Genomic DNA, 21,630 nt, shown 5'->3' with positions numbered 1-21,630 from the left:
TATATACTTCTTCAAAGTGATTACTTGTATAAAAAATAAGCTGAGTCCTGTTTTGTTGTTTTGGTAGGCGTTTTTTGTTTGTTTTTTTAATTTTTTTTTGGTTTTTTTGGTTTTGTTTTCTTTTTTTTTTTTTTGTTAGTTTTGTTTTTTATTTGGGTAAATGAGTTACAGAGAATGTTGGGTTTTGGTATACAGAATTCTCTTGGGATTGACTGATTGAGTGATTGATTGACTGAACTGTTTGTTCTGCCTTTTCCTTCACAAGAACCACATACTCACATCCCATTTTTTGATTGATTTTGTCTGACTATTTTCCTTCAAACACTGTCTCTTTACAATCATAAATTTCATCACTTATGTTCTTTAAAGAGAGACTCATAAACTTGACAAAATGATTAGGTAATGTTAAATGGCTGACAACAGAGGAAATTCAGCTAATACCGGAGACAAAACTGCATGATCCAGACATGGAGATCTGTCGTTCATGAAATCAGGGTACTTTCTGAAACATTCAGCTGAGTAGTGTATCTCAAGAACTACTTTTCACTGACACAGTTAACAGTAGTTCTGAGCTCAAGACACATCTATTCATAAAAGTGAGACTCTGAAAATGTTTTTAAAACAATCTGATCAAGTGCTCTTATGTATACCCTCTCCCTACAAAACCTTCAGGTATAAAGTTACTGATGGATATTGAAAAGTTGTCATTGTTTGAATACCCTAATGATGAGATATCCTACTTGGTTTTATTGGCACAAGTCTGACGCCACGCCCTGTTTGCAGGAGGAGGGGGTGATGCTGGTCGCCCAATAGCTCCAACCCCCTTTCCCCCCGCGCGCATCAGGAGTGGCCGCTCCCTGCCCCACCCACCAGCAGGCGGGATCGCGGTTCAGCCACAGGCTGAGGTACCGAACCAACAAGGGGCCAATAAGTATGGACCCACGTTGATGGATTGAGGCAAAGGAAAGAAGGAAGGACCCCTTGCTTGCGTCTCCAAACTGTCTTTATTCCACCTTGTGCAGGGAGCGGTACGTGTGCAGCAGCTCGAAGGGGAGACAGAGGCAAAAGGGCACGAAGCAGAGAAAAACGGCAGGTTTTAAGGGGGTGCTGTCTCCTGGGAGGAGACTGCCTAACAAATAATGAAGGCCTAGACAGGAGGAGCGTGAGGGATTATACATAAACATAAAACCAATAAGGAAGGGGAAGGGAAGAATGCATACCGATGAGTGAAGGGAAATATCATAGCTGGCAGCAAATCTTCTAGATAAATGGGTGTAGCAAATAATGACAGACAAGCTGCAGGGGAAGGGTTTGGAGGATGGACAGGGAAGGATCTGGAAATACCAGAACTGACATAGGAAAAGGTGGGAAGACAGGTGGTAAACAACTTTAGGGAGAGACTATTAGGAAAGCTGAACAGGGGGGAATAGGAAAAAACCATCACAACATTTTAAACAATTTCTTAAACAAACTTACTTCAAAACCCCACTGCCACACAAGTCACTGATGTGCAAACAGAAGTTTGTAAAATTTTAATGACAAACCATTTATTTTTACATACCTGTTATCCTGCTTCAAGTTGTGCCTTATACAAGTATATTAGCTTTACTGTACTGAAACAAATGACTGCTGTGCCTGATGAAGAACTCATGAGTACGCCCTGTTACCTGGACTGCACAGTACATCTGCAGTGGAGTAGGTTCTGGCCTTTATCAGCTGGTGTTCTGTCAAGTTCCTCATTTCTATTCAGAGAACCTTTTTGGGGTGGTGGGGTGTTTTTATACAAAGATAAAAGTGTCTGTCAGGTGCTTGGAAGAAATTTATTGTCGCCTGCCAGCAGCTGATATGGCGCCTGCTGCCATACCTGACAAACATGGCTATTCCTCACCTTCTGCCACACAGGCTACTTGATCAATAGAGAAGCAGGTTGGAGGCTGCTATAATGCTGACAGGATCAGCAACTCAAGTCTCACCTCACTGCAATAATCTTTTCAGGATTTCAGATGTTCCTTTCCTCATACTTAGATATAAACTCAGGAGGTATTTCTACCTCTTGAGTATATAGTTATACTATTATAGTATAGGTTATAGTATATGAGTATATAGTATATAAGTATAATCAACATTTTTAATGTAAAATAGGTACAGACAAAAGTGTATCTCTTTTAAGGTAATATTTTTTTGTACGTACACTTAACTTGCCACTTCTCATCTCACAATGAGACAAATGATGGCTGCATTTTTTAAAATCAGTACTACTTTTAGAACATTGCAACATTTCAGAAATAAATTCAGGGAATTAAAAGGACACAGGAAAATATATGAATTCTGGAATAAAGTATTAGGGAATATTGATTGGTTTGGTCTACAATTTTATACTGTACTTTTATAAAACAGAATGAATACCCATAAAGCTGAGGAGAGGTTTTTAGGGTTTTTTTGCTTTTCATTCTTTGCTTGAGGGTTTGTGTTGGAAAAAAAATGACTTTATATCATTGATTTAAAGCACTTAGGGGGGAAAAAGTATTTCTAGACCAGGAAAGATATGTATAAAGGTGCCAAAAGACAAATAAACCATTTTTGTGGGGTATAGAATACAGTTATTTTCCTGTGAATGCTTGTCTAAATAGATTTCATTCTTGGTACACATACATAAATACACACATCAAATTCATGCTGCCAGAACTGCCTCCTGATACTGTGCCTGTAATCAAGAGGTCAAGCTGTCTGAGCATACCACTATGAATTTCCAACTGATCATGATATGACCTAAAAGGAATTTTATTTGCATTTTTTGTTGCTGCTGTTGTTGTTGTTTTGGGGAGTTTTGTTCATTTGATTGGGTTTTATAGTGGAAAACAATAGAAAAGAAACAACAACGCATCCCCAAAAGTAATAGCTGCCCTTGCGTTGATACATAAGCAAATCTATGTCTTTTTTATGGGAAGAAATAAGACTATTAAAAAGCTAAGTGAGAAATGCTTTTGGATGAGTAGGATCTTTAATACACAATCCATAGTAGAAGAAACGTGTCAAGCTGTTAAACCTGTTGTACTCGCCTATAATTACAGATTTTGTGTATTTGTTAATAACCTTTGTAGTAAAACTTGAGAGAAAAAAAAAAAATGACCCACCCAGATAACTTGCAATCTCTGAAAAATGGGTACTACGTACTTTTCATATATTTTAGAATAGCTATTCTTATATGACAATCAGTAGATACATTACAGCAACCTCTAAGATACCTTAGAGTAGCAGGGATCTCTAGAAAAGGGCTATGAGAGATGAGATCTATCTGGCAGAAAAATATATTTTTTGATCTGGTCTCCAGGTGTGCTTTTTCACTGCCATGACATTGCTTGTGGTAAATAATGTTTTGTAAATACATTTATTCTTAGGACAAAAATATTTCTTATTATAGAAATGCTTTCATGTAACCAGAGGGAATGACCTAAGTTCTTAATCATATGTCTGTTAGCACACTGTGAAATTCTGTATGACTTTTTCAGTTTCCCAAGATCTGCCAGTGAGTAATTGCCCAAGAAGCAAAAATTGAATGCAGGGAACTTTCTTTCTTTTCTTTCTTTCTTTCTTTCTTTCTTTCTTTCTTTCTTTCTTTCTTTCTTTCTTTCTTTCTTTCTTTCTTTCTTTCTTTCTTTCTTTCTTTCTTTCTTTCTTTCTTTCTTTCTTTCTTTTCTTTCTTTCTTTCTTTCTTTCTTTCTTTCTTTCTTTCTTTCTTTCTTTCTTTCTTTCTTTCTTTCTTTCTTTCTTTCTTTCTTTCTTTCTTTCTTTCTTTCTTTCTTTCTTTCTTTCTTTCTTTTTCTTTCTTTCTTTCTTTCTTTCTTTCCTTCCTTCCTTCTTTCCTTCTTTCCTTCTTTCTTTCCTTCTTTCTTTCCTTCTTTCTTTCCTTCTTTCTTTCCTTCTTTCTTTCTCTTCCTTCTTTCCTTCTTTCTTTCTTTCCTTCTTTCTTTCCTTACTTCTTTCTTTCTCTTCCTTCTTTCCTGTTATGGCAGCCAAGCACTGAAACAAGTTGTCCAGACGGATTGCAGTTTACATCCTTGGAGATATTTAGAACTGAATTGAACAATGTCCTGGGAAACCTGTTGTAGCTGACCCTACTGTGAGCAGGTGAGGTTAAATTAGATAAACTACAGCGGTCCCTTCAAACCTCAGTTATCCTGGGATTCTGTGGTACCATGTAATGGTTAGGACACTATTGCCTTTCTAACATTGTTTATAAAGACTCTTAGAATTTACTTCTATGCAAGTATCTAGTTAGTCACCAAGAGTGGGATTCATCTTACCTATAGCTATCCATTCATTAATCTGTGTAAACTATATCCCTGTAACAAATGAAGAAAAATCGCACCATCTGCTTTAGATGTCTGCTCTGGGATAGGATGCAAACTTTTCTCCTTTCCTTAATATATACTATTCTGCTTCTTTGTAATTTTGGTTTTGGCAAAGGAATTGAATATTGCTTTGAATGTTCTGTTTTTGTAATGTATGTGCATCATAGAGCTCACAAAGACATTTGAAAGACAAAACCCGGCAGAACCAGACATGAATGTTAACACATCTGCTACTACACAGCAGCTAACTGGATTGACTTCCATTATTTATGGAGAAAAACATACATTAAACAAATACTTTACTGAAGTGGATTTTCATCCCTCTATTGAGTCACCTTCTTTCACAGCCTGTGTTCAATATTTCATTATTTCCTTTAAGACTGCCTAAAATATGAAATATGTTCTGAACATATCACTAATAGTCATATTGGTACATTAATATAAAGCTCTTCATGTTCAGTATTATTTTGTTTAAAATCTTGCTCTGCAAAAATTCCAATTTTGATTACATTATTGGTTAAAACACCCCTAGCATAAGCAAATTTCAGGGTTTTGCATTTTATGCACTGCTTTTCTTTATAATGTAATGCTTTTTCAGCTTTCTCCTTAATCAAGTTCTATTCAATTACAGCAGGGTACACTTGGTTTCTGAAAAATGTTGAAACTACATGATGCCTTTGCCTCCTAATCTGTCTTTATCATATTGAATTGTTTATGTTATATTCACTGGATTTATCATCACTCTCTTTAAGCTTTGTCTTTCATCAGTTCGGCCAGACATTACTATTCATTACATTGTAATTTCCCTGTTCTCAGTATCTGTAATCATATGCTGTTTTTAAACACATGTTATTATATCTGCCACATCAAGAAGGTAATTACTTTTGACATAGTGAAGTTACTAGCTATGTAGGTTAGTTAGCATGGAATTTCATGCAAAGTGAGTGCTTTGAACACTGATCCATTATTTGCACTTTATTTGTAACTGCTAGAAGCTTGAACTTGGTAACTTTCCAGATGTCTTTCACAAGCAGTCATTTTCCCTAGAGTTCTGATAAAGAAGACCTAGAAGAGTAATCACAAGCCTGACCTACTTCTGGTTTTACTTAAGTGCAACCTGCTGCCCTGCAGGCAAAAGCATTTTGATAGTCTGCAACTTTTAAGTGTATTTTTTACTCTGATTGCTTTGTGCTCAGACTTCTAAGCCAGCCAGGTATATAGGAAAATCTGTAGTAATTCCATGTAAATGGCTGTCACAACAAGAAAAAAATTAAGACATAAAACTTTCATTTAAAAACTATACATAATTTGATATTTCTAGATTTCTGTATCAAAATAAATTTAAACTCCCTTTTGAGCTGACAAATATCTTCTGCTTTCTAATCATCAAAAATGTTCTAGTATTATCTAAATGTCTTCTAGGCTATGCATTGTCCATCTGCTCAGAAGTTCATTGTGCTCAATATTCCCAGCTACTTTAAAGCAGAAAGAATCATGATATTGGGAATAAAACTCGTGGCATACCTGCCAATGGCAGCAGATGTTGAGTTTCAGGTATGAGGTAATTTGAGAACAGTATTTATGCCACTCAGTATCTCCTGTCATTTGGAGTTTCAAAGCCGGTGAGATCTATGAGCATCATCTACTCCGGGAACAGGGAAATATTCAATAGCATATTCTATGTTTGAAAAATATTATTCTAAGAAACTTCCTACAGACATAGTTAACTTCCATATGATTGGAAAAAACCAACCAAATAAAAACAAACACAAACCAACAAAAAATACATTGACTAGTACAAGTATTTCTGGGTTAGGGATGCTTTTTTTTGCCTGTAACTAAAATGATTTGCCTTGATTTTTCGAATACTATCAGCATTCTATGCAAAGATTGATTTGTATTGTAGATTTTTGAACCAACCAAACTATGTAACATGTGGGCTAACATTCATCGGCATAGCAAGTGTACTGTTTTGAAAATCTTAAAATGCCATTTGTGAAGTGGGTTCTAAGGAGCCTAAAACAATTAGGATTACTTTTCTTTGAAGAATAGCAAATAAAAGATATGAAGTGTTCCATGTACCTCACACTTTGCATTTACATTTCGGAACAGTAATTGAATTACTTATGCTTTGCTCTTAAATCTTATTTTGAATATATTGAAAATAAATCATAATGATCAACTTCTGCAGTTTAAAATAAGAAGGGATTTTAGAGTCATGAAAACTTCCGAATAAGTCTTTCTCTTATTATTTATTTGAAAAAACTACTATTTGGTATAATATGACAAGTATCCCAAATGCATAGATTGCTCCTCAGAGGCACTGTTACATTCCCTGGAGTTAAGCAATCCTTAGGGATGATTTAGCAGCATTCAGGAAGTGTAAACACTGTCAGTTCAGTTTTTTCTTCATCTTGGTGGAGGAAGTCGAGAGGTTCCTGTATGACTCCCTTGAGTGAGTAGCTGCTCACTGGCAGTGGTAAGCTCTGATAGTAGTTGGGATCTGAACTGAAGAGAGGAGCACCACAGGAGGGTTGCATTATTGGATTCTAGTGCAAGGTCTCTAGTTCTGTATCAAGATCTCAGCAAACTTGACCTGTAGTGAAGTTTAGATAATATGAATTCCTGCTCAGAGGAAAAAAAAAAAAAAAAAAGGAAAATAATTATTTTCCTTGGCTTGGGATCTCTGCTTACATGGACATTACTGTAGAATAGAGGAACTGTTGGCTAACCATTATCTGTAAGTCTTGGATTTGTTCTCAAATCAGTCATATATGTACAGATGTAAACAGGTTAGTGTGCTTTGGAAAATAAAAGAAGGAAAAAACCCAAATCTTCCAAAATGCTATGATATGTGTTTGCAATGAAGTGAGTTGGAGGATGGGGAGGGTAAAAAAGAGAAATCATATGACATAGATGGATGGGGAACATTGTAGGGTCAGGACAAGACAAAACAAATGTATACACGGTGAGGTAACAGGGGATAGGATATTCAGGATGACATGTTTAGGAACAAGACTTGAAATAATACATATTATTGGCCTGAAGAAAAATAAAGTTCCTTCCTGGGTACCCCTCAGCTGGGTACCCCTCAGCTTCTGTCAATGTATCAGTCTTAAAATTTTCCATATTTACTCTGGTGGAAGCAAGAGGTGATAGCTTCACACGAGTAAAGCAGTATCCCTACTACAGTGTGTCATGTTGCCTCACTGTTTTTTCTCATTATCTCAAATTTTAACAGCTTTGTAGAGTTGTGAGCAACAGTAGCTTCTGCGCCTCAAACTTTTGACCAGAGGGTTTGTGTTATTTCAGGTAGCCAGTAAATCTTTATGTGTAGTTATGGAAATCATAAAATGACTTCATAAGCCAATCCTACTTTTTCTTTTGATGTCACATGGGTCAACATGTCACAAAGATTAAACTGCTTACTCAATACTCTTGAGATAATTGTGCCTGATTAACAGTAAGCTGCCCTGTGACTTGGCTTGGCCTCCAAGCAATTTTTCATATCTATCTTTTCTTTTTTTCTTCTTCTTGAAAAGAAAGGCACAACACATTTTTCACTGTTAGTAAGTACACAATGTGGAGCTGGAGCAATTTCTCTCAAGTTTTTGTTGTCTTAGGTCTGCTTTAGAAATTAGAGATGCCTTAAATACCTTTAAATGACTGTTCCTAACACTGTCCATTTATATATAACTAAGCAGTTGCTAAGTGCTTGTTTGCAGAAGAGAAAGGCTATGCCTATTCTGCATATCTAAATAGATTTAGAATATACCAAATGAAAAATTTTTCATTGTTCTTATGTGCTGGAAAAGTCTGCTCTCCATCTAAAGTTTGTCTCTTACAGCTTTTCAGTCACTGTTTTCTGTTTTGTGGGCTAAAGAAAAAAAAAATTATTTAGTCTATCTTGGCATGCTTTATTGGAAACGTTCTTTTTTTCTTCCAAGCTGGGCAGGTGCAAGATTGTTAATCCTTACTTAGATCATGATTTGATTTTTAGCAAACTGTCATATATTCAAATACCAAAGAAATGCTGCAGTTTAAAGTGTCACAAACACTAAATCATATGGCAGTTCAGTCATTGTGTGTATCATAAACAGGTTTTACACTATTAATTTTAAAAGAATAATTTGAGAATGACCTTTGAGAACTATTTGCTGTTCATAATTTATTTAGTATCACAATAATTAAGTCAGAAAAGTTTACAGGGGATAAAATATACTGCAGGTAGTCACTTCAGAATTATTAGTTCCTATCCAGTCTTTCAGGATATAAGTAGGACTGAAAGAATAATTTTCCTTACACAGAACAGCAATTCTGTTCCAGTTGTGCTTCTATCATAGGTAACACTGTGTCTTTAAATTCTGAAGCCAATTTCTCACCCATAGTACACCACGATTATCCAGATGAATGCTGGACATTTGGTCCAGAAGGATACAATGAGGGACAGTATGAAAAGGTTTGCTGAAGTCCAAAAATATTACACCTAATGGCTTCCCTATATAACTAGGTGAGTTACCCTGTCTTAGAAGGAAATCAAGTTTTATAAGCAGGACTCCCCATTCATGAGACCCTGCTGGCTGTGACTGATGACTGTGTTGTCCTCCATGTGTTTTTCAATACTAGAATTGTATTTTCCATTATTTTAGCGGGCATTGAAGTGAGACTGACAGGCCTGTAGTTTCCAGGGTCCTCCTTGAAAACCAGGACAACATTTTCTAGTTTCCAGTTAACTGGGACCTCTCTGGATTCCAAAGACCACTTGAAAATCATCAATTTTAATGAATTATTCTGAATATATTTATCTTTGTAAATATTAGTAAAAATATTTTTTTAATTGGTGAGAGGAATTTAATTGTTTTTATACTGTAAAATAGAAGTTTTGAGGGAAGTGGAATTTTAAACAAAAGACAGACAATTACTAGTGGTATGGAAGGAAATTAGATTTTTTTTATACACCTCAATATAAAAAATATTTTAAACATTCTTTAAATAATTAAACTCAGCATGACTGTTAGTGTTTGTGTTTGATTGGAGGGGTAAGAACTAGAGAGTATACATTTTTTTCCTCTGTTGAAGAGAAAAGTCTCTGATACTGGACAATCTGCTACATGTTTCTTATTCTGAAGGGCACATTTCAAACTTCATATTATGTAATGCTCTAGTATTTCCTCTGGAATTTAACCATGGCCACCAGCTGTTTCAGTTATTTTGTTTGTGGCTTCTGTGGCTTCTGCAAACACTTTTCATGTAAGTAGAGTATGTTTCAGACCTTTAGAAATATAATGACTTCCAAATCTGAAAGACTATCAGCCTCCAAAAATATAGAACTCTTCCAAGATGCATTGCATCTGATTAGCCCACCTATTTCTCCATGAGTACTTATAATAATTGGAAGAGGGAGAATCAGTACCTGTTTAGACGCTCAACTGCAGCTTTTAGCTGTGGCTATATGACATCTGGTAAACAAGATTCACATGCTGACTAGATTTATGTGAATGTGGTTACAACACAGGTTCTTTACGGCCAAAAAATATTTATTTTGTATTGAATTTATTTTAGTTCTTTGAAATAAAAAATCTTGAATTTCAAAATTAAGGAATATAAACTAAGAATTTAATTATTGGGATTAGAAATGAACTTCATTTACTATACTTATTTTTTCATTGGTCTGTATCAAAAGGCCATAGGGGGAAAGAAGTGAAGGGATTTAATTTTTTTTCTATATCATTCATTGAAGCAGATAGGTCTATTATTCTACTTATTACTTAAGTTAATTCTTGTATTTATGCTTTTTTTCCTTCTAGTAGTTGTTTGCCTTTTATATTCTGCCTTTTTCCTTAACATCAAACGTAGAAAGGAAATAGAGTATCAGTGATGCTCTGGTGCTAAGTTATAATCCTTACCTCTAAAATTGTGAACCATTAAATCTTACGGCTTTTATTTAAGACTACTGGACAGCCATCACATTGAAAGATAGGTTCCTGTTCAAGACTGATAAACAGAGCCAAGTTCTATAATACTGACTCATCCAAAATTCCTTACTTATGGGAGTTTTTTTTCACTGTAACCTCACTGGATTTTTTTGCACATTGAATAGACTTTCTGAAGATCAAGTAAAGAACTCTTAAACTCTGTTGTTTATCTTCCATTCACTTAAAGATTGTAGCTTCAGGAATTTTGTATAAAACACTATGTGAGGACAAGGACTTAGCAAAAATTCAGAATTAACATTCCTATATGGTCAATAGTCCAGGTGATGAACATCAGTAGCTCACATAAATAAAAATGGAAGAATTGCTTGGTTAGAAATTCAGCCCTCAAACTTTTGTTTAATATTTAGATTGTTCATATTAACGGCATGTTATATGTATTAGAATTGCCAGCTCCTGGTTAAGGAATTAAAACCATCTGAATCCTCCAGCCACAGTATGCAGTGATAGTTATACCTACATTGAGTATGGAGCACTTAAGTATAAATTCACTGTATTTTACTTGAGCTGCTTCTACAGGCAGAGTGTATATTAGATAATCAGATTGTTTGTTTCAGTTATTCTTCCATGAGCTAGTATGGCTGATCAGGAATTGGCACTACTGTCATAGAAACTGTGCATTGAATTTTGGTTTAGAATGAAACACAATGTCCTTTATGTCTGCTTGGTCACCTTTGGGTTTATGTTTGTCTGCCTACTCCAGCCTACATCCCCAAATTACTGCTGGGGTCACAGGAGAGGTCTTTGAGACCATGGGAAAGAAATGGCTGTAGACACCCTTCTAGTTTAAAGTCATGCCCTGTTTGTTTCTATTCTCTTCGAAAGCATACTAACATGTCTGACACAGCAGCACAGTGAAGCACTTGAACAAACACATCGTTTGGACATCTTGGGACTCAGAGAAATTCCTGGGTTTTCAAAAAATTAAATGCTGTGGCTTTCCATCTTTTAAGGTGGAATTTGTGCTTTGGGGCATCTTAGCACATTTATGAATTTTGAAGTATTAGAAAACATTGCGAAAGCCAGCATCCCAACTTCTGAAAAGAGTTCTTTTTATCTTTTCAGTTTTTATAATTATGGTTACAGTATCTTTTATATGTCTTCTGGATTTTGGAGATCTTTTTTTGCTTCTTAAATCATCGAGTTGCTAATTTGTGCTGTGTAACTGTGTAAAATAAATGCTGGAAATATACAGAAAAGACACATAAACAGGGCCATGCCTTTAGTTCAGTAACAGCTCTGGTCCTTTGTATGTTGTCTTAAGATAGCTAGAACCTCCTTTCTTTACCACATTATGAAATATTTCAGACATCTAAAAATACTGGCTACAATATGCATTTCTAAATTCGTGTCAGTAACTGCTAGCTTGAACCTACTTCATCATGACTAATATGAGAGTCAGTAAAGGCTCAGAAATGAGAAAAATATGTACATATTATAATCTGTTCTTTCTCAGCTGTAAATAATGTTGTATTTAAGTCTCATACATTTTAGAATTATATTTCTTTGTAACCAGTTGACTTCACTAAAATATTTACCTAGATTTGAACATAAGTGGTACAACTGTGTGCATAAGTGAGACTTCCATTGAATAAATGAATAAACTATCTATCAAAGGTACAAGTAAAAAAATGAGTACTTATTTTAATTGTTCTGATTATTTAATAATATACTTTTAAACTTGCCAGTTCCCATCTAGTAAAAAAATAATATTCCAAGGGAGAGGTTTTTTCCTGGAAGTCTCCCATATAGCAAACATAAAAAGTTTGTTGGTGCATCCACATACGGCTGATGTTGCAGTCATTAATTTGGGGTATTTTAAATTTTATATTTAGGTTTCTTGTTTTGGTTGTCTCTGCCTGTTTTGTTCTGAACATATCCATAACACCAGACATAAGCAATGTTAACTTGAGCTCCAATGTTAACAATAAGACACTGCTTCAAGGCCATTAGCAGAATTCTCATCTGAAAGGCAGGGCATTTTTTTTTTTTTACTCCTCAGTGTTATGATAAGTTTACATATAAATATTTACAAATATACATGTTTCTGTAGGTATACATTTCATATGACAGCAAGTTCTGTGTAAAGTCCTGCAAGTATTTGCTAACGAGTGTAATGCTTCTTGTCATTAACTTGATTTTACTGTATGCAAGTTGCAGGATCTAAGCCTCAGCAAGCTGTATATGTTTTGTTACACCAATTTTAAAATATTTGTATGCTCTGTGAGTTTTTCTTTCTAAAAATGTTGATACTTTCTTTTTGTATATTATATATCACTCTTATATACATTTTTTCCAGGGCCTTAGTGTGGTTAACTAAAAATTACCTTTAAAAAATGTATTTTTTTAATTAGGAAAAAGGAGCAAATAAAGTTTCTTTCCTATCATTAGGTAAGATTATTTCAAGTGATTTTTACTGAAGCACCTTCTTTGCTACCTAAAAATCATTACTGTTATTGCTATAGCAACTGTTGAAAGTATCATGCCCTATTTGCAGGGTAAGCAAGTATGGGTCATACAAATGATACAGATGTTCTCAGACTTAATTTGAAAAAGCTGTTTAAATAACCACTTCACTGAACTCCAGCACGATAAACATTGTTCTGTATGTTTTAGAGCTATTAAAGCTTAATCCACTACATTTGTAATGAATGGCTAATCATTACTCTATACTAATTTCAAATGAAAGCATCTCAATACCAACATTTACTGCAGTAAAATAACTTTAGTTTTACTAATAAAACATTACCTAGATAAGATCACAAAGTATCCACCCATGATCAACATGTTCATTATAAACCTTCTGAATATTTTTTTCCTAAACATTCGCTTCTAGATAATGCCTTATGTTAAAAACTACTTTGGCTTTGTAGTTCTATACAGGCTACTATTATATGCAGCTTTCACTAATCAATCAGTTAAAATGCCTTTATGATGCAATTGTGATACAAGCTTGATTAGATTATTACTGGTAACTATTTAATTAAGATTTGTGTTAGGAAAAAACACAGTAAGAGTGACAATAAAAGCAATAGCAATTCCTCAAGTACTGAACTGTTTGCCTGATGCATAGGGTAATCCCTGGGAACGTAATTTGCTGGGCATAATACAGAATTGGCCTATAAAATGTAAGCAACTGCTTACGCAGGTGCATTTCATCTGTGGAAATGAAGCAAAGAAATGACTCATCCTTCTAAGCAGTGGGAGGTAAGGTCAACATGTTTTTGTTTCCCAGGAGATGACAGATGATGAGGTGAGATTTGATTTCATAATTGAAAGTCCCAGCAGGCTCAAAAGAAAAATGGTGCAGTCTTTCAAGGGGAAAAATATTCTAATGTACTTTAATATTTGTCAGTTTTTGATTCCTTTTTAATTCAGACACATAACTGTAAGGTTCAAACTTAAAAATAAATAAATACTAAATAAACTTTTAAATAGCATTTTCCATTCGGGAAGAGGTGGTAACTTTATACTTACAATCATTATAATATGTGTGTTTCATAAATGTTATTTTTAAGGTCAGATTTTGCAAGAAACTATGCTTGTTTTCTATCTATAAAGCACATTGATTTCTGCTGGTGTAACAGTTTTGCATAGGTTCTACTCATCAACACAGAAAGTTGCTGTGTGGGTACAGCCATTCCCACTGTCTTAGTTTGCAGTAGTGCCTTTAAAGGTCATAAAACTAGCAGATTCTTAAATGCTTCATCAGAACTCAACTTTTTTTCAACTTTCAGATCCCAGTTAGAATTTTGGAGACTGTGAAATAAAACTTTTGAAATTAGATGTAGAAAAACAAGGAGTTGCATTGAGTGTCTTTTCAGAATAAACTGCCTTTGAATATTGTGGGACTTTCCCTATTCCTTTTGCTTTTAGTGTCTTGACATTTTACTTGAAATTAGATTAACAGGCTTTTCTTAGATAACACATGCTTCTAAATGTAAAATTAAAATCAAGTGAACAAACCTCCCACAATGTAGTAATCAAATGGAAACTTTTCTGCCCTTTCTCAGAAAGTTAGAGTAGAATTTAGATTAATTAATCACATTGGCTTTTATTTTATTCATGAGCAAAATTATTTTTAATTAGAATATTAAGCTCCATTCAATTAATTTCCAAATATACAACCTGAGTCTACAACTGAATGAAACATCTGATCTTACAGATCACTGCATGTGACACTTACCATATATTCTAAAATTGCTGTGTCTGGAGACAGGACTGATCAGTAATTACTTTTCTTGCATGTTAACGTTTGGTCTCCTAATATTTGCATTATAAAGACAAAAAAAAATTCAGGCCCATCAAGAAAATACTTATTAGAATTTTAAACTCTGTTTTTGGCAAGACAATAAACTTCATATTTTACAGTAGTTAAAAATGATGTTGTAGTCCTGGAGGTCTTTGTGAAATTTGGATGAGATTATAGCATTATTCTTTGAAAAAAATTTCTCTAGATTGTTATCAAACACATATACATCTCTTGCCTGGGTGGTCCTAAAGTTTTCTTTGCTTTTTGCTGAATAAGGATTAATGTGTCAGTTAGCAGCATCTATTGACAATGCCATTACGCCATGGTATCAAACTAGAAATTCTGCTTTTCCCACTTAAATTGATACAAGATAATTGCACATATTAGCGATACAGGGTTTTTTTAGGTCCTTACGTCTTGTATTTGCATGGTCTAGTTCTTCTGTGAGTTCTTGGTTTTTTCCTTTAACCCTTTTGCCTTCCATGACCCTGACTTTATATTGACTCTCTGAGTACACCAACCACAGTGCTAGAAAGTTACTCTTTTGTGACAGTGTATGGAACAGAAGAAGAGCAATTGCCCCTGAAAATGTGATTGTAGGTTGTTTATGAAGCTGCTTATAAAAATGCTATATAGCCGAACTATAATTCATTCTGAACTGCTTTCACTTTTGAGTTTGTTTAAAAGGAAGAATGTCCTGATAAGAAGTGTTGAGGAATCCATTCTGTGCCAGTATCTTTGGGGGGCAGCTGAGGCAGGAGCCACAGGTTGAGCTCTGGGACAACAAGCCTGAGGTGAGAGGTCAGGAATCGCTGACCCTTTGCCCAAGAAAGGGGCTGGGGACCTGTGGCCTGGCCAAAGGATGGGACACTCAGAGACACTGCAGGAGCCACAGGTTCCAGACTTTACCATGCTTGGACAGTAGGAGGATAACAGCCCAGGGGGTCCTTAGTTTGGGGCTCTTCCTCAAAGGCACCAGCTCAAGCTGGTTGTCTGTTATTTAGTTATTGCACCCAGATTAAATTATTATAAGGATTGGTTAATCTCAGACTCTGCTGTGGGAAAGCTGGGTTTGAGCAGCTCAGAAGCCTGGTGTGACTGTGTGAGTGTGGGGGTGCAAAGGCGCCTCAGTCCCAGCTCAGGTGTGTGAGTGTGACTGACAGAGTGGCTCCTGGAGGGATGGGCAGTTTCCTTAACAAGAAGAATCAATAACTTTTGTTTTTCCTAGGCAAGATACCAGCCCTCATTACTGAATTTATTTCTAATCCTTCATGCTTCAACAGTTAAATTTAACAGGAAAGAAAAAAATCAAATTGTATCAATGTATAGATTTTCTTAATTGCTGACAATGATCTAAGCACAAATGCATAGTTTAAAAATACTGTCTCAGAATTTTTATTGAGAGTTCCAATTAACAAAAACTTGCCTTTTTCCTGAATTCTTACTGAATCTGAAAATGTTTGCAAACAAGTGTGTATAATATCTGAGCTGAAAAGTGCAAAGTTAGCCAGGGGTTCTGCAATGATGGTACCAATTCCTTGATAGTCAAAGTTGTCATCAGGATAACTTTCTATTTTGGATACTTTCTGTTTTCTAATGCAGAAACAAAAAAAATGGTTTAAGAAACCTTAAGTGTCTTAAATATAAGGCATATTTATTGAATAATATAAGAAAGGCACTTAACTATGAAATTAAAGTAAAACACACACATCTTTCAAGTATTTGCAAAGCAAGTGATTTAATGAGAGAGGTGTTTGGTTTTTTTTTGCCAGGATCCATAACTTATTTGTTATGTTCCTTATAACTTTCTTCTGCTCAGTATGATCAAAGCGCAGTCTCCAAATTAGCTAAAGTTTGCTTGATGTTTTATTGTTTATAAGGCACGCCGACTGTGATGCCTCATGGTGTTGATTTAATCTCCTGTCACTTTACTTAGCAGATATCAAGTATCGCAGACAGTCAAGGTATAAATTTGCACTTAAAAAAGAATACAAGCATTTAGGAACTGCTATGCAGTGCAACATGCTGGAATATGCCAGGGAAGGAAGGAGAATAGAGCCTCATCAGCTAAGGCTTTTCTAGCCATGCTTTTTATCTCATTCACATTTGCATTTAAAATGTGTTTATGATTTGTGGAAACAGCTCTGGAAGCAGAAACAGAAACCAGTACTCTGTTCTGGCTGTTCTATTCACAGAACTAGAAAATTGGGTGCCCTCCTCTCTGAATATTTAGTGCTCTTTTTTTACAGATCTAAAGCAGGCATGATAGAGATTATCTGTCATTGTGGAGTACTTAGAAATGGACTCCAAAAAGTGCTACAGGAAACTAGTATGTCTAAGTATTGTCTAAATGAAGAAAATTAAAGATGATAAATTCTGAAACTGTTAGTCTAAACAAAAATATAAGGCAGATCAAAAAGGCTTTGAAGAACAACTAGCACAATGTGTCTTATCTATTAACATATTTTTTCTCCGCATTTCAAGAGTAGGGTGTCAGTGAGCAAGGTTGATTAAAAAAATCGAGAAGCCAGGGACATTACAGAAAAACTTTACATCTTTTCGCACTTTATTCTGTCTTCACTTACAAGAAACTGAGGAAACATTTAGGTGGATTCCTTCTTTGCATGTGACTGTTTAAAAATTCCTTTTTTTGGAAAATAAACTACGTGAGTGATAGTTGAATAAACAGAGAGAATGAGCATTAGAAATTACTGATGTCTTCAATGACAAGTCAGTTTCAGGCAAGACATTAACTGTGATGACAGAAAAGGTTTTAGGATACCTCCAGGAAGCCACAAGCCATAAGACTGATGTTCTGCTGTATCAAGTAAGGTAATAGAAATAATACTTAAGAATAGAATTGGTGAACACACAGCTAAATATTACCTAGTTAGGAACAATCAGCATGTCTCGTTTGGGTTTTTTTTTTAAGAGAAATTCTACCCTAAAACTTCTTGGCAGATTTGGAAGAGTTAGCTGCTGTGTGAATACTGTGAATAATTGATGGAAGCTTTCTAAATTTTCAGAAGTTTGCTGCTGAGTCCCATAAAACACATTTTTAGGGAAAGGGGACAGCTAGAGGGTAGGAAACAGTAAAACAGTAAATGTTTATTGTTGCTGAAGATCAGTAGTAGAACTCTATAAGCCAGTAAGATTTTTAACACCTTAAAAATGGAATAATCAGTGGAATGAAGAACAGTTCACTGAGAAAATCAAGTTGATCAGTTGAAGAACTGATTAACTAGATTAGTAGAGAGAGTCTTAGGATACTGTGGGATTGTACTATGAAATGGCATAATGAAGTCAAACATATGTTTGTAATGATGCACAGGTACAGAAGGAAGATTAAAAAATCCTGACTCGTTTTACAGTGACAGACTAAGGAGCAGTTGTTGGAGTTCATGCCTGATATTTGTATAAAGTGTCAACTCAGCATAGAGTAATAATTAAAAAAATCCCAAATCAAATGTTGGAAATTATTAAGAAAATTAATTGAATGTTCTATAGCATCAAAGATACAGTATAGATGTTTATATCTTGAATGCTTGAAGTTTCTGTCTTCCCATGTCTGTTTACATAGATGGAATAGAATTCTGACTGATCAGAGAAGATCAAGTTTATTAGTGTGAAAGGCATCAAAGCTGTATCACAGCTGAAGAATAGTAGGAGACTAGCCGAGAGATTTGGATGTTTGGTCTGTTCTTGCCTTTCTATAAACATTCATTTAAAGATCTTCTGGAGAATGAAAACTCCTGAAATCAAACAGTTGTCACACTTCCTATGATAAAATCTGGAGTTTCATCCTCATTATGACAAAAGTCTTGGTTGGTTGTCATAAATCAATGTTAAACAAAAAAATAAGAACAAACCATTTTGGGCTTGTCCAAGTGCAGTTCAGAAGCTGATTTATTTTACCTTGACATGCCAACATAGTCTGTTCCTTTTTCAGTAACATTAACAGTTTTATAGTTTTGCTTCTGCTTTAAAGAAGACTTGTTTGAAAGCCTGTTACTCACTTCAAGATCCTTGCAACACTGCTGTGAACAATTGATTATATTATCCTCTCCCCTACCTTTATTTTTTTTTTCCATGAGTAGTTCAAAGAAGGCATAAAAGCAGTTGAAGTCTATTCCTAGAGATAACTTCTGAAATGGGGATTTTCACATGGCAGGGCATATGGCCTTATTGTTTCACAAGTTGATTTCATCTCTCCCACAGCCCCTGGAACTGAAGTTTCCAGGCAAGAGATATTTTTTGCAAAAACTTGGAACAAGTGTTCCAGGAGTCTTGCTCTTAACCAACACAATGATTAAGAAACTGAAAAGTGTGTCATGAAACCTGGGACTTATTTTATTTTCCTTTTCTAAAAATTTGATCTTGTTAGAGAAACAGAGCTTAAAATTTTAGCTTCCTTGTGACAGCAAGAATGTAGTACTTGTCCCAAGTCTTGACAGCTGTTGAGATACAGTTAATGTCAAAAAAAGCTTATATTCTCTTTCACTGCAGAAAATCCTGCAGAGTAGGTTTGTCTAGTGGAAAGGGAATAAAGAGAGTTAACTAAGGCAAGACTAATGAAATAATTGTGCCACACAGAAAATTTTAATATGTTTGGTCAGTTAAAGTCACAAATTTAATATGACAATTAGGCTTTTTTTTAAAAATAAGCAACATGATGAAATCATAAGTGTCAGGTTTGAAAGTTACAGTAGCGATGCTGGTTTCAGTATTTCTGAAATTGTCCTTGGCAGCTGAGGTGAGTAAACCTTGTTATATAAATCATTATGAGCATTTTGAACTCCCTCAGGATGGTTACAGAACTGTAGATGAAAAGGGCTTATTCAGTCAAACACAAACCTGTTCTTCAAGGTTTGAGGATTTCTACTGAAATCACTTTGGAAAATGAAAAGCAAATGTAGCTCTTAAAAACAACCAATAAACTATCCACACCTAACAAAAAAGACTTTAGTGTTCCCACTCTTCCAGCATTTTTTTGGTCTATTTTGTATTTGAAAAGTTACTGATTTCCTGTGTGTCTTCTGTGTTTATTTCATAACGTGTCTCTGCTCGTCACACAATCATAGATTCATAGAATCATTAGGGCTGGAAGGGATCTCTGGAGATCATATAGTCCAATCCCATTGCCAAGGCAGGGTCACCTGGAGCAGGTGACAAAGGAACACATCCAGGTGGATTTTAAGTGTCTCCATGGAGGGAAATTCCATGATCTCTATGGGCAGCCTGTTCCAATGCTGTGCCACTTTCAATGAGAAATCCTTACTCATGTAAGGATTGAGGTGGAACTTCTTTTGTTTTAATTTATGTCTGTTGCTCCTCGTTCTGTCACTGGGCACCACAAAAAGAGTCTGATGCCATCCTCTTGGCACCCGCCTTTGAGATATTTATATGCTTTTGTGAGATCCTCTCTCAGTCTTCTCTTCCCTAGACTTAGTCACCAGACTGTAGTGCCAACTCTAATCTTTCCTAGTAAACTTTTAAAGAGCATTACTCTTTGAAATATTTAGGGTTCTCTAATTTTACAAGGGAGTTGACTGTGTATTCTGTGTTCCAACAGTTTCACATTTTTCACAGGACAGGTGGGAAGCATCCTTATAATCTAATCATCAACAGGCAGCAGAAGTAGGTTTTGATAATTTAAGGTTATAAGTGCAACTAATGGCTAATTAGCTGTATGCATGAGCAATTGAAACTGAGACATCCTTAAAATAATTAGTCTGTTTCACCCCTTAAATAAGTGTGAATGTGAAAATGCTCAGAGTGTAAATAGTCCTAGGTCCACACAGTAACAGACGATGATTACTAAATCTCTCATAGGCAGAAGATAGCAGTAGTTCATGATATTGGCTTTGTGTATGCTGGGGAAAAGTGCAGTAAACCCTAATCATCACTATGCTATATTTCTTGACATTCCAATAAATTTGTTGCCTACCAGAAAGGTAAAAAATAATCTGAATTTGCCTCAAATGTAATGTTACATTGAAATTATAATTGAAGTGAAATCACAAAAATGTAGAATCATTTTGTTTGTCAAAGACCTCTAAGATCGTGGGTCATTTTGCTCAACATGGAAATACCAGTTTAGGCTTTGAAAATACAGCACCTTTATATGTCAGTAAATACCTGCTGTATAAACCTACACTTTAAGAAGAAATTATTTTTTTGCTGGGAGTTGTTGAAAGTTTCTTATGAAGCTCTGTGCTTGCAATACTGCTTTATTCTGTATTTGTCATATCTTTAGTGTTTCATGAATGCCCAAATACTAAGTTTTTTGGGGTTTTTTCACAGGATTGACTTTTGTTTTTCTTTATTTGTGGAAAAAAATATTCATGGGTAAACTACAACCATGTGGGAAAACTCACAGTGTCTTAACATAAAACAGGTATCTTCTCAGATACCTCTCACTCCTTGTTGTAGTCACAAACTCTTTTCTGGTAATAAATCTTGCTATGTTTATCCCAATGGGGCAGGTTTACTTTGAAGAAAGGACCATTCTCCTTCTTCCTTGCAGTGTTTCTGCTCACTAGTAGTGCAGTAGAAGGGCGTAAGCTTATGGGTATTTCCTCTTTGCTGCTGGGAGTCATCCCTCTAAGGATAAACTATGAGCAAAGAAGAGAAAGCCTCTGTCATCACTAAGTTAATCTCTACATTAAAGAATTAATGAGTCTGTCTTAGAGCACAGTAAACTTTGGTTAAACTGTTTTGAAGGTGGAAAGGGAAAGGAGACAAACTGAATGTCAGGGAAATAGGATAAATGTTCACTGACTTAAATGAAAAAAGCTATTCATGTAAGCAGTCACTGGGGAAAATACTACAAAATATAGAAATTTAAGTACTCTTGGCCTCTTGAGGAGTGAAAAATATGAGAAATGAGATAGTGTTTTGACTTATAACAAGCTATGAGTTGAGCCAATACATTTTCTCAAGTGGATGTTCTTAGTGGTAATTTTGAAGTCAAGGAGAAGTACTGAGTGCTTTATCCGCTCACAGACTTATTAATTAGATTGAGTGAATGAGT

At 35.2% G+C, this 21,630-nt stretch overlaps 1 protein-coding gene across 4 annotated transcripts in view; it reads left to right on the top strand.

The window, feature by feature from the left end:
* EYS (eyes shut homolog) overlaps positions 1-21,630 on the top strand; it is a 789,226-nt gene that overhangs the window by 452,998 nt on the left and 314,598 nt on the right. The window lies entirely within an intron of this gene.

This window comes from Motacilla alba, chromosome 3 (genome assembly GCF_015832195.1).
Source record: "Motacilla alba alba isolate MOTALB_02 chromosome 3, Motacilla_alba_V1.0_pri, whole genome shotgun sequence".
Lineage (NCBI taxonomy): Eukaryota > Metazoa > Chordata > Aves > Passeriformes > Motacillidae > Motacilla > Motacilla alba.
Note: the sequence above shows the minus strand (reverse complement) of the source record. Positions and strands in the feature narration are given on the sequence as shown.